Here is an 11,890-nt window from a genome sequence, read left to right as displayed (position 1 = left end):
GAAAGAAATTAGGCTTCTTCCTTACAGGTTTTTGATTGATTGAAATTTGTATTAGGCAAAAGAATGTAAAACAACACAGCTACATTTATAAAACTTTTGTCTAAAAGGTCCGACCAAAAAAGTCCTTGCGGACTTGTTTCCGTTGGGGTCCTTTAGCAATTTTATACTAATGAAGGCTCTGTTCCATTCTGGTCAAACAGAGTCAGGGTGCTGATATTGTTCATGCTGGCTCACTGGAAACACTCTGCTACCAGTGGGTCTCAAATTGGGTTCCAGGGACCCTAATGGTTCCTTGAGGGGGTTCCATATGATATGACCCCCTTACGGGTGTGTAACTTTGAGAGTGTAGTAATGGAACCAAATGGACCCATAAAAGGGTCCATTTGGTTCCAAGGGTCCATTTGGTTCCATTTACCATTTGTACACTCTCAGAGTAATGGGGGTCCTTGAAATTAAAAAGTTTGAGAACCATGTGTCTCTAAAATGGAACAGAGCCTTTATTAGAAGCATTGGTAACTAACTCCTGTGAAGGAAGTAAGGAAGAGGCCCAATTTCTTTCCAATATAGCTGCTGTGCATAGAGCCTATTGTCACATGACAGGTTTAAAGGTGTAAAGAAGTAGGTGTAATTCCTTATTCCTCTTTTTTTCTCCTTGCGCACGCTCCATCGACTTTTGGTTTTTGTGGGAAGGAAGAGGTAAGGAGAGTAAAAAGCAAGAGAAAAAAAGAAATAGACACGGTAGAAACGAGTAAAATAATAACAATACAAATAAATATATATATATATATTCATACACATAGCATATCGTCGCTGTCGGACGGAAACCTTGCATCTCCATGTTTTTTAATGCATTTGTGTCCTATTTTGTCGTCGTACAACAGAGCGAAAATAGCCGATCTACAAGCTCCAGCTTGTGGACCATTCCACAAGCTGGAGCAGCAAAATTCAGCTGAAACATGTTTACTGTATGACATGTTGGACGGATATGACTTTAAGAACATACAGGCAAACGAAGGATGAAAGCAAGTTATGATTTTGTGCAACATGCTTAAAATGTGTCAAACAAACAAGGCCTTACGCCCCCTGCCCCCCCCCCCCCCCCACACACACACACACACACCATGATCTCTGTAGTTTTTATAATGTTTTATGTTTTTTTTTTGACAATTCTTTAAGAATTATAATTTTGAAAGAATTTAGAGGAAACAAATATATAATTTACTCGCAACCCATAAAACATTTTCCACAACAAACAAATGGGTCCGACCCAGTGTTTGGGAACCACTGATCCATGACATATCCATTACGTATAAGTCCATATTTGGACAATGATATTCACGTCCATTACGAAGTTGAAGTTAAATATTTCTAAATCCCAATACAAAAATGTTGGCTCCCCAAGCCACTTGGAAGCGAGGATATCACAATGCTCCTCCACACTGGGACGGATTTAGACTCTAGGAGACCCCGGGCCCACATACCCAGAACAGGCAGTCGGCTAGGCACAGAAACACACACTACTCAAGTTGTAAGGCATGTGTGGGTCAAGGAAGCACCTGTAGACATTTTATCACACAGGATTTACAGTCTTTACATTATATTTATTTGCATTTAAAAATATCTTAAAAATACTTGTCAGGTATGTTAGTCAGACAGCCTAGGATGGGCCTGTATTGTATTATGTATTGGCTATGGGGCCCGCATATTTGAGCACTAACCCATACAATTTAGTGAATTATCAATCAGCCTCACGACCCCAGGGGCCCCTGGCCCCATTGACCGGATCCATGCCGCCCTCCAGAGTGGTCCAGCAATCCAGCTGTGTGACACTTGCGTTCCCATTCCTTAAAGCATTCTCGATCAATTCATCGATCCTTGCCTCTCCTACTCAATCGGAGGCGGGGCTAACGAGTGAGGAAATGACACGAGTGGTGTGTGCGAGGATGAAAGAGTATTGACATGGCTCAGACATTTCTAGATGGCTTGCCTACTACAAGAACCACGCTGCAACAATGCCTTTATTAGACAGTGACCAACAGACTGTGCTTCGTGGCACAGGGGCTAGTGACACATTGGCTTCCTTGATTGGCCGACCTAAGGCATCGGCCTCGCGTATTGGCCAAGCTTTACGTGATGTTTTTGCCACTGTCCAAATATAAGGGGTAGTGCATTTTAATGGTGTTAAAGCTTAAGATTCAAGAGGCCACTGATGCTTGGACGTGTTGGAACGTGAAATGTTGCACTGGACTGTGCACCTGGAAGGTGGACCGAAAACAATCATTCTCGCTGCTGTGCCAGTGGGGGACAGGCTGTACTCCTTTGGAGGCCACAGTAACATAGCCGACAGTGATCAGATCGGTGTGCACGTCTTCAACACAGTATCCTTACGCTGGACAGAGTTTCCTCTGGTGACAACTGGACGAGGGGGTCGTCCCCCTGAGGTCCCCCGCATGCGCTACGGCCACACAGCCGCGCTGATAGAAGATACCATCTACATCTGGGGGGGGTTTACTTACGTAAGTGAGTACTGCAACGTGCTTTACGCATTTGATGTCGACACCGAAGGATGGTTCAGGCCCAGGAGTAGTGGGAGCGTTCCAGGGGCGAGGTGCGCCCACTCAGCCTGTGTCTTGGGGAAGGTCATGTACGTCTTTGGAGGATACAACCGGCTGACTGGATGCACCAATAACATGTACAGGTTGGACACCACCGCAATGGTCTGGTCTTTAATTTACACCGGGGGCACTCTGCCACCCGTTTCGTTATGTCACTCTGCCACCATCATTGGTACAAAGATGTTTGTATTTGGGGGGCAAGCGGATGAGGTTGAGGACCACTACAACGACATCAGAGTGTTCGACACAGAGACCGAACGCTGGCTGCGCATGCCTTCTCCACAGCTTCTTCCAGATGAGCGTGGGGGTCATTCAGCCTTTGCCTACAATGGAGAGCTGTACATATTTGGTGGCCACAACTTTCGTCTAAGCCGAACCTTCCAGGATCTGTGGAAATTCAACCCAGAGACCTTCTCCTGGAGGAGAGTCGAGCCCAAGGGTAAAGGCCCGTCCTCATGGAGGTCTATGATGTGCTGTTGCATGGTGGGAAATCGTATCATCCTCTTTGCAGGGTATGGATCCGAACCCAATGACCTGCACATCTTAGACTTGAGTCCTAGTCTGAAGACTTTGTGCAAGCTAGCAGTTAATCAGTACGATCTGGAGCATTCTGGACTCCCACAGGACATCAGGTGGGAACTGCTATCCATGACTACCATTAGCCACGAGAGAATTTCCTGGTAGTGGAACTGCTAGGAAACTAGAACCAGGAGACCTGGTACTGCCAGACCCCTAGTGGTTGAAATCTGAATGGCCGGACTTCGCATGACGTGTGTGCAGAGGAAAAGAGGGAAAGAGGGAAAGAGGGACAGACCGACAAAGCCTCATGTAGGCCGACCCTCTGGGTCTGGCAACAATTACTGGGAGATTGCCGCCCATATGAAGGTCCCTTCATTCGGATGGAAGAGAAAGCATACCACAGGAATGTGATCAGTGAATACCCACCAGGAACCAAACAGCACCATACAGGAGGGGAGAATACTGTACCAACTGAACTGCAAAGGACAAGATCTCAAAGAATATAACCTTCATTCCTGATGGAGATCATTCCTGTTGATCTCCATCAGGAATGAAAGTAGAAACAGATGCTTTTGATAAAGGAACAGACATGGAAGAGGACTTCAGGAAACAGATGTTTGTATATCGTGGGAGAGTACAAGGACTGCAAAGGTTTGTGTTTTTTTGTTTTGTTTGTTTATTTGCTGTTCTGTCATGTATGAGGCAGTAGTAAAGAGAGCAAGAGACCATAATTGCCAGTTACATTACATCAGACTTTATTGCCCCAGAGGGATATTTGGTTTTATAACCTGTTCAACATGGAATACATAAAGACAATACACAGCACAACATACAGTAGAATCTACTGTTTCCCCATGTCTATCTATCTACTGAGGAGATAGAAAGATACCTTGATCCGCCGGGGGAAATGTAGACGCCAGAGACAGCACAGCAATGAAAGTTACAGACACAGGGTAAAGAAGTGCAATAGGCACAGACGAATAACATCACAATAAAGACACCCTCAAACAAATATGAATCAAGTATACAGCACCCTATACAATCCTCCTGCCTGATGCAGAACGTGAAAAAGAGTAGCAAGGTGTCATGCTCACTCCTGTTGTCATCTGTGATGCAGTTGACGATGACAGTGTAATTGCACACCATGCACGTCTGACCTGCATCCCTGAAGCCTCACATGCTGTGATCTGTCTGTGAGGTAGTCAGTGACCCAAGCCACCATGGCGTAGTCCACCTGCCTTTCCGCATGCTTCTCCAGTAAAGACACTACATATAATGTCCAAACAACAAGTCAGCAAGGCAGTTTGTTTAATAATGCAAAGGCTGAATGGACAAAACTCCTGCTAAAGTGAACTTTCTCCACAAGTTCTGTATCTTATTGTGAGGTATTGATTAAGCAGGTGATCAGCCATTTGCTATTGTAAGTGCTAGGTGTGTAATGGCTTTGTTGTTCATGTCAGATAGTTTGGTTGTGGGAATGCTAGTGATGATAAAAACAGACATGGGGAACAGTACAACAGAATAGGCTAGGTTTTTCTTTTGTAAAGTAAGAAAAGGTGAGGAGCAACATGTGCTCTGTTACAGTTACTTTTCTAAAGGCTTTTTTTTTAGTATAGGCTATAGCTTGATGAAAGTGAAAGGCTAGTCAAGGGTTAAGCTTTCATACTCCATTGCACAAGGGTGTCACTTGCCTAAAAGAAGAACAGATCTACACAAACAAGGCTAAGCTGCTGGCAGATCTGTTCTTTTTAGCAAGCAACACCGTCCCACCGCAGAGTATAATGCAGTGGGCAGTGGTGGAAAAAAATATACTCAATACTGTACAATTTTGAGGTATGTTTTAACTTTACTGGAGTATTTTTCATTTCAGTACTTTTACCTCTACTCCACTACATCTGAAAGGCAAATATTGTAGGCTACTTTTACTCCACTACAATTATTTGCAAACTAGTAGTTATTTTAGCCTACTTAGTTATTTTGATTATTATTACAAAACACACATTAACCACTTCATCCCTATATCAATTTCGACCATTTGAAAATAGCAGATCTACAAGCTCACAATGCGTCACGATGCGACACACATTTGAAAACTTGAAATGGGACAATTCTGCATAATGAGTGGTCCTACTTTCTACTTTTGGTACTTTAAGTACACTTTGATACCAATACTTTTACTCAAGTAAATTTGGAATACCAGACTTTCACTTGTAACAGAGTATTTCTACATTGCAGTACTGATACTTTTACTTCAGTAAAAAGTGTGAGTGTAACTATGACATGAGTACTTTTTCCACCACTGGCAGTGGGCGGGGTTTCAACAGGTGAGATCAGGAAGTAAACAGCAATGGACGATCGAGGTCCCAGCAACATAGAAAACACCCTGAAACATTTAGATCTCAAACATTAATTTAAGGAATCAGATCCAAATGACTGCAGCTTGGCAATGAGAACAACTTAGCCTACTTTCTGTAAAACTCAACCATGTCCAATCTGCAGGTAAATATTGGATTTACATAAGGTTATGATAGGAGTCGGGACTAGCCCTGATACATTATTATATGACAGTCATGGATGAACTTCAACACAGTGTTTGCACTTCCTCCCTTTTTAGTCCGTACATCTATATAAACGTTCAGATTTCAAATATAAAATACTTACCCCATGGCTGCGGATGTTACAATTATGTACGGATCCTTAAAAGTACCTTGTTTATTTATTTATTGTTCAATAAGAAGCATTTTAATCCGATTGATGGCCAATTTCACACAGAGTTATACTGTGTCAACGTGCAATACACCTCCCAACCGATAGGGTCGCGTAGTTGAAAGCATACGAAGAGAATGGCCATTGATCGGATTAAAATGATTTCATTGAACAATACGGAATACACGGGTACTTCTGAGGGCCCGTACATAATTGTAACATCCGTGGCCATGGGGTCAGCACTTCATATTTAAAATGTGAATGTTTATGTACATGTACCGGTCAAAAAGGGAAAAAGTGCAAACACTATTTTGAAGTTCATCCATGACGGTCATGACAGACGACCGTCTTGTGATCCATATGGCTAGGACAAGTCTGACTGTTTATTAACAAGTAACAACGTAGGTATTTTCCTACCAAACCCTGCCTAGAAATAGCCTATAACTCCCTTGCGAAAATAAAATACCATATAGCCTAAAGTTACTTTGAGATGATCATTTCCGAATGAGTGAATAGATGAACAAGTGCCATATAACGGGATAGTATATCAGGTTATTTGTTTATATGTTGCATTTGTCCACATATGTGTCAGTGGCTATTATACTGTCATTCTTTATTGTTAGGAACCACGAGTAGCATGTAATCACGTATTAGATCAAATAATCATGCACTAATTCATTTAAAATGATATATTTAAAATAATAAACTGGGGTGCAACATTTTTTTTTTTAAAGCATTAATCGATAATTTTATAAAGTAGTCGAATAGTAACCAGTCCCTATTTTGGACATCACATTATGGGCAAAAAGTTTTAAAAACAAACAAACAAATATAACAGTGAAAAATAGTGTTATTCTGTGTTCCTTTCCTCTCTATTGTCTCTTATATTCTCATTCTTGTAACTGCAATGTTGAGAGCTTTCACAAAACTCACCCACTTTTACACCATGTAATCATGTGGTTTACTTTAACCCCATGTGGACTGTGTCACCAGCACGTAAGACTATACTGTAGCTATATGTTTTTCTTGCACAAAGGCCTGTGCCCCATATCTGTTACCGTTCTAGAGCTACACCTTGGCTTACATACTGCAAAAAAAGCTAGCAGCAGGCTAGCTTTTTCTTTTTTTTTTATCTCACCTTATTGCTGCACCTTACATCTAACCTCATGTACATACCTGCTACCCTTTGCACCTTATATCTATTATTTATGCTATATATGCAGGTTTGTCCTTGTACATAAATCTTGACCTATTTCTTTGCCCCCCCCCCCTCCTTTCCTGAAAACTATGCATGATGGAGCTTGCACGAAAAAGAATGTTGCCCTCTTCACCACCTGTCAACCTGTGGCAATAAAGTTGATTCTGATTCTGACTGTTATATGATCAGATGTATGGGCTGTTATTATATATTATCATAATGTGTTATTATAAATGATCGAATGTATGTGTTGTTGTAATTCTAGGAAGGACCAAGGCTGCATCCCGGAATCATTGCATCTGTGGTCTTTGTTATTTTGTCAGCAATTATTGCTGCTGTGCTGATCATCAAGAAATACTGCTTCCGTGTCAAGTAAGCCAACGCAATGAATGAATGTAATGAATGAATATCGCCTCTGTCGGGTGGAAACCTCATATGTCCAAAACTGTTGCTTTTCAGGATTCAAATTCAAAAGTAGCAAAAGTATCAGATCTACAGATCTGCTACTTGTGATGCTTTTTTGTGACGCTGTAGAATGATCAAGTAGGGCGTTTATTCACGAAAAAACACACAAATATGGAGATAAGAGGTTTCTGCCCGACGGCAACGATATAATGAATGAATGTAAATAATATAATGAATTAATATAATGAATTAATGTAATGCAGCCTTTTCAAACTGGCCAGAGTTTAGCATGATGTTTGAAACATTTAAACGTTGAAACGATTACTGTATGAAAATAATTGTGATTTTCTCAGATAAGATTATGCGATTATGTAATAATTGTGACAGGCCTATCTTTGCATTGGTTCTGTGAAGCTGTTATTTCTTTTAACATTTCAGAACTGTTTCAACCCGACCCAGTTTTGGCCCATTAATTGCATTTAGATGTCACTGGGACGTATCAATCTGATGGTCTGGCTAAGTGACACTAAGCATGACCCTGGGTGATGACACTAACAGTGGCGTGCACAGACATTTTGAGGGGCAGGTGCTCAAGTAAATTATACTTTTTTTGGTTTACTTGGTCCGCTCTTTTTTCCCTCTACACCTATACCTCTTTGCCAAAAACAGCCGATCTACATCTATTTTTGGCTAAAGTTCTCCTCAGAAAAGGGATGCTAGGTTTCGAGTGGTTATGGTAAAAAGAAAAATCATATCACATAAAGATTTGGCGGACCCCCTGTAGTAACTCTGAGGACCCCCTAGGGGTCCCGGACCCCCTTTTGAAGACCCCTGCTGTGCCTTTTTTCAAAAGGGCACTTCTGGTCAAGAGGGCAAAGGGCAGGTGCTCTAGCGCCACCAAGAGTCTATCTGTGCACGTCCCTGGACACTAATGACCTGATGTGCTTTCAGTGAGGCCTCATACAGATACTCCTCACTGAGGAAGATGGAGGAGGAGGAGGCTGCTGCAGACGACCAGGGGCCCGGCCCAGCCAGAGAGGAGGAGTCTGATGAGGTCAGTGCATTGGAGTTCAGCCCAGTGGCTCTCAAACACTGTCATGTCAAGGACCCCCATATTCATGTGTTTGTGTCTGGCTGCGGACCCCAGTCGGAACAGATTTAGTTTCAGGGACACCGATAACAAGATGTGTGTTAAAATGTTTCCAAAATATTCGAAAATGTCCAACATTTTCCCAAGATTTTTGGAAAATCTACAAGCTCATTGCGACGCATTGTGAGCTTGTAGATCTGCTATTTTCAAATAGCCAATGTACAGTAGTATATAGAGTATATAAAGTGGATGGATTGATTTTAATGCTATAGTAACACATTTTGCTGGGGACCCCCTGGAAGAGGACCCCTGGGGAGTCCTGGGAACACACTTTAAGAACCACTGGTTGAAAACATGAACCTAAATTATAACTCCAAAATAACCGATCTACAAGCTAACAATGCGTTGCATTGTATTTTTGTAGATAAACAAACTTCTCTTTTGGGTCTCGAGCTAAAACAGTTTGGGAACAACGGCTTTATGGTCCTTTGCAGGGAGAATTTGATACGATGACATTCTAACGTCATCCTTTCTTATGACAGGAACTTTTGGAGTAAATCTCATCACCTGGGCGGCTCTTGGACTGAACGGAGATGGTGTTACCTATAAAGACTAAAAGGTGTATGGTTTGGGGCATGAATTGTGTTACTTTTTTAATTATTATTATTCTTTATGACCTTAATCTTGCATGCATCTGCATCTGCTTTGTAAAGTAATCCTAAGCAACATTCTATGACCTCAAAACACCGGCGTTTGTGTCACCAAACACCGTGTTTATGTCTTCCATTCTCTGGGTGTTTGTATCGAAAGCTTGGTGACTTTATCTGAGAATGACATTAAAAAGTCAAAACCTCATTGTTTTGGTGACTCTTGGACTGAATGAATAGCTGTTGTGTATTAAAGTCTAGGTATGTTTAAGTTCCAAATATGCAAGTCATATATTTAGGTACGTGAACTGCTGAAATGTTGATCCAGGGTTTTAAAGCAACCTTTAAAATGACTTAATTGGTTTAAAAACATACTTAATGTACTTGGTCTGCACAGAACCGGAATCATCTTTATTGTCATAGAATCAGAATCATCTTTATTGTCACATCACAGGTTAACACAGGTGTAAAGAAGTGGGTGAAATCATTTTTCATACAAACTTTTTTGTTTTCAGGAAAGGGAAGAATATATATAGAAATAAAGTACTAGGAAAACAAGGATAATTTTGAATATTCCTGATAAAAAGAACATACATAATGAGAAGGAATAATAAAAGAGCTAGCAGGTCCCTCGAGTCCCGATCTCTACGGCCTTTGCTGCACGTCACTCCCCATCTCTCTCCCCATTTCCTGTCAACCTACTGTCCTATCCTATTCTTCTATCATTAAAGGCATAAAAACCTGTGTACCTGTGATTTTGAAAAATTCTGAATGCAAATCTTTAAATGTATATTTTCTAAAGTGAACATTTGTAAAATATTTTGTTCCAGGGACCCCCAGAAGCACAGATTTGAGTTACAATTGTTCGCTTAAAAATATATATATATTCAAAGATTTTTCAAAAATAGCAGATCTACAAGCTCATAGTGCAGCACTCATTGCCACGCTATGAGCTTGTATATCTGCTATTTTTTAATAGCCAAAGAAATCTAAAATGACAGAGATGTGTCCCCGGATTGAATGGGTTAAGGCTGCCTTGAAAAGACCTATTCGCTCAGGCTTATGGCAACTAGTTTTCTTTGGTTGTTGGTTATTTATTGTTTTTGATGTAAAGCGTCCTTGGGTTCATGAAAGGCGCTACATAAATTCAAGCTATTATTATTATTACTATTATTATTATTATTATTATTGCTATTATTACTCGGATGGTGGCCCCAGCTGTCAGGGCATTAGGTGTCAGGGTCACGTAGACTGGCTGGGTCTGTTGAGTTTTCGCCTGGGCCATCCCCATGTCACCGGTTTTCAGCAGAACCAGACCAGTAGGTCTCAGCCCGGCTGTCTGGGGAGTAGATGTCGGGGGGATGTTGGTGACTATTTGGCCCTGTTGGGCTAGGACATTCTGCGTTGGTGCCATCATCAGCTGGCCAGTGGTCGCAACAGGCAGTTGAGGTACAGCAGTCCTTGTAGGGCTCAGAACAGGCCTTGGCCTTGGGGTAATCTTTACTGTCTGGCCTTGTTGGGGTTTCCGGATCAGGGCAAATAAATGCTGTGGTATCAAATGCAGATTGCCATCCTCTGTTCTCACATACTCCATGCCAGGATGTGCAGCAGGGTTCAGCTGAGGTGCAGCGGTCCTCACATGGCTTGCAGCAAGCCCCAGTGTCTGCTGTTGGACTGAAGTACCCATTACAGGTAGCTGATCAGCTACATTTACCAACTTTGCACTGGCACCAGGCTGGTTGGGCATTTGGTGAAGTGATTTAGTGGATGCTGGGGAACCTGTGTCTTGTGTATCCAGGGGAGTGACCACCCTGTTGTTCTGGGATACACTGGACAAGGGGCATGGTTGCCTTTTCAATACAAAATCAGTGGGCTGGGCCTCTACTGCAAGTTCGAGAAGCCTGGCCATGAGTGTTTCACTCTTGTTTTTACTACAAATTATTTCAAAGGTGTGATAATAAAGTGTTTCTGATTCAGAATCCTTTCTGGAAGCCACTGAAGATTGGGGCATGGGAACGTTGGGCTGTAAGTCCATGGACATGATGATATGCCCTTGTGGCTGCCGCTCCACAGTTCCTTTTTGATCACACAGTTTCCCTGAGAACCACCAGGGACTTTGAACACAGTTTCCCTCAGAAGCTGACTGACAGAACCACCCCGTTCTTTTCTTCTTACTCCGGAATATCAATACAATATATGTTTCAACCGGCCAATTAAGTTGCTAAAATATTTCTCATCCTCCTTTTAAAGACACTAGGTCACGCTTGGTGACGCAAGTTGAGACTTGTGTCAGTGGGTTCCATATACGGTAATATGGCTTCCATTCCACGCTTTATGACCTAAGTTTGGATTTGTGTCGATTGCTTCATAATGGTAATATGGCTCCATATATGGTAATATAGCGGCCAGCCACATACACTGTATGGGAAATGATGCGAAATGATGTGAGTGTCCCACGAATGACGTGGCACACATCATATATATATATATATCTAACTATATAAATGGCGACCGACTTCCGCACCCTCGGTGAGGACACCCCACAGCTCTGTTATCGAATAAACAACGCACCGCCAGACCACATGTCGCCAACTGACTCGCCACGGCGGCCGCGCTGAATTTACGCGTCGCGTAGGGGACATCTCATTGCTCACTACACCTTTTCCACCGCGCAACATAATTAATTCTACTCACCAAATGTCGGACAAAA

The sequence above is a fragment of the Gymnoscopelus microlampas genome (assembly GCF_963454915.1).
Source record: "Gymnoscopelus microlampas genome assembly, chromosome: 7".
Classification (NCBI taxonomy): domain Eukaryota; kingdom Metazoa; phylum Chordata; class Actinopteri; order Myctophiformes; family Myctophidae; genus Gymnoscopelus; species Gymnoscopelus microlampas.
This window is presented reverse-complemented; position numbering follows the sequence as displayed.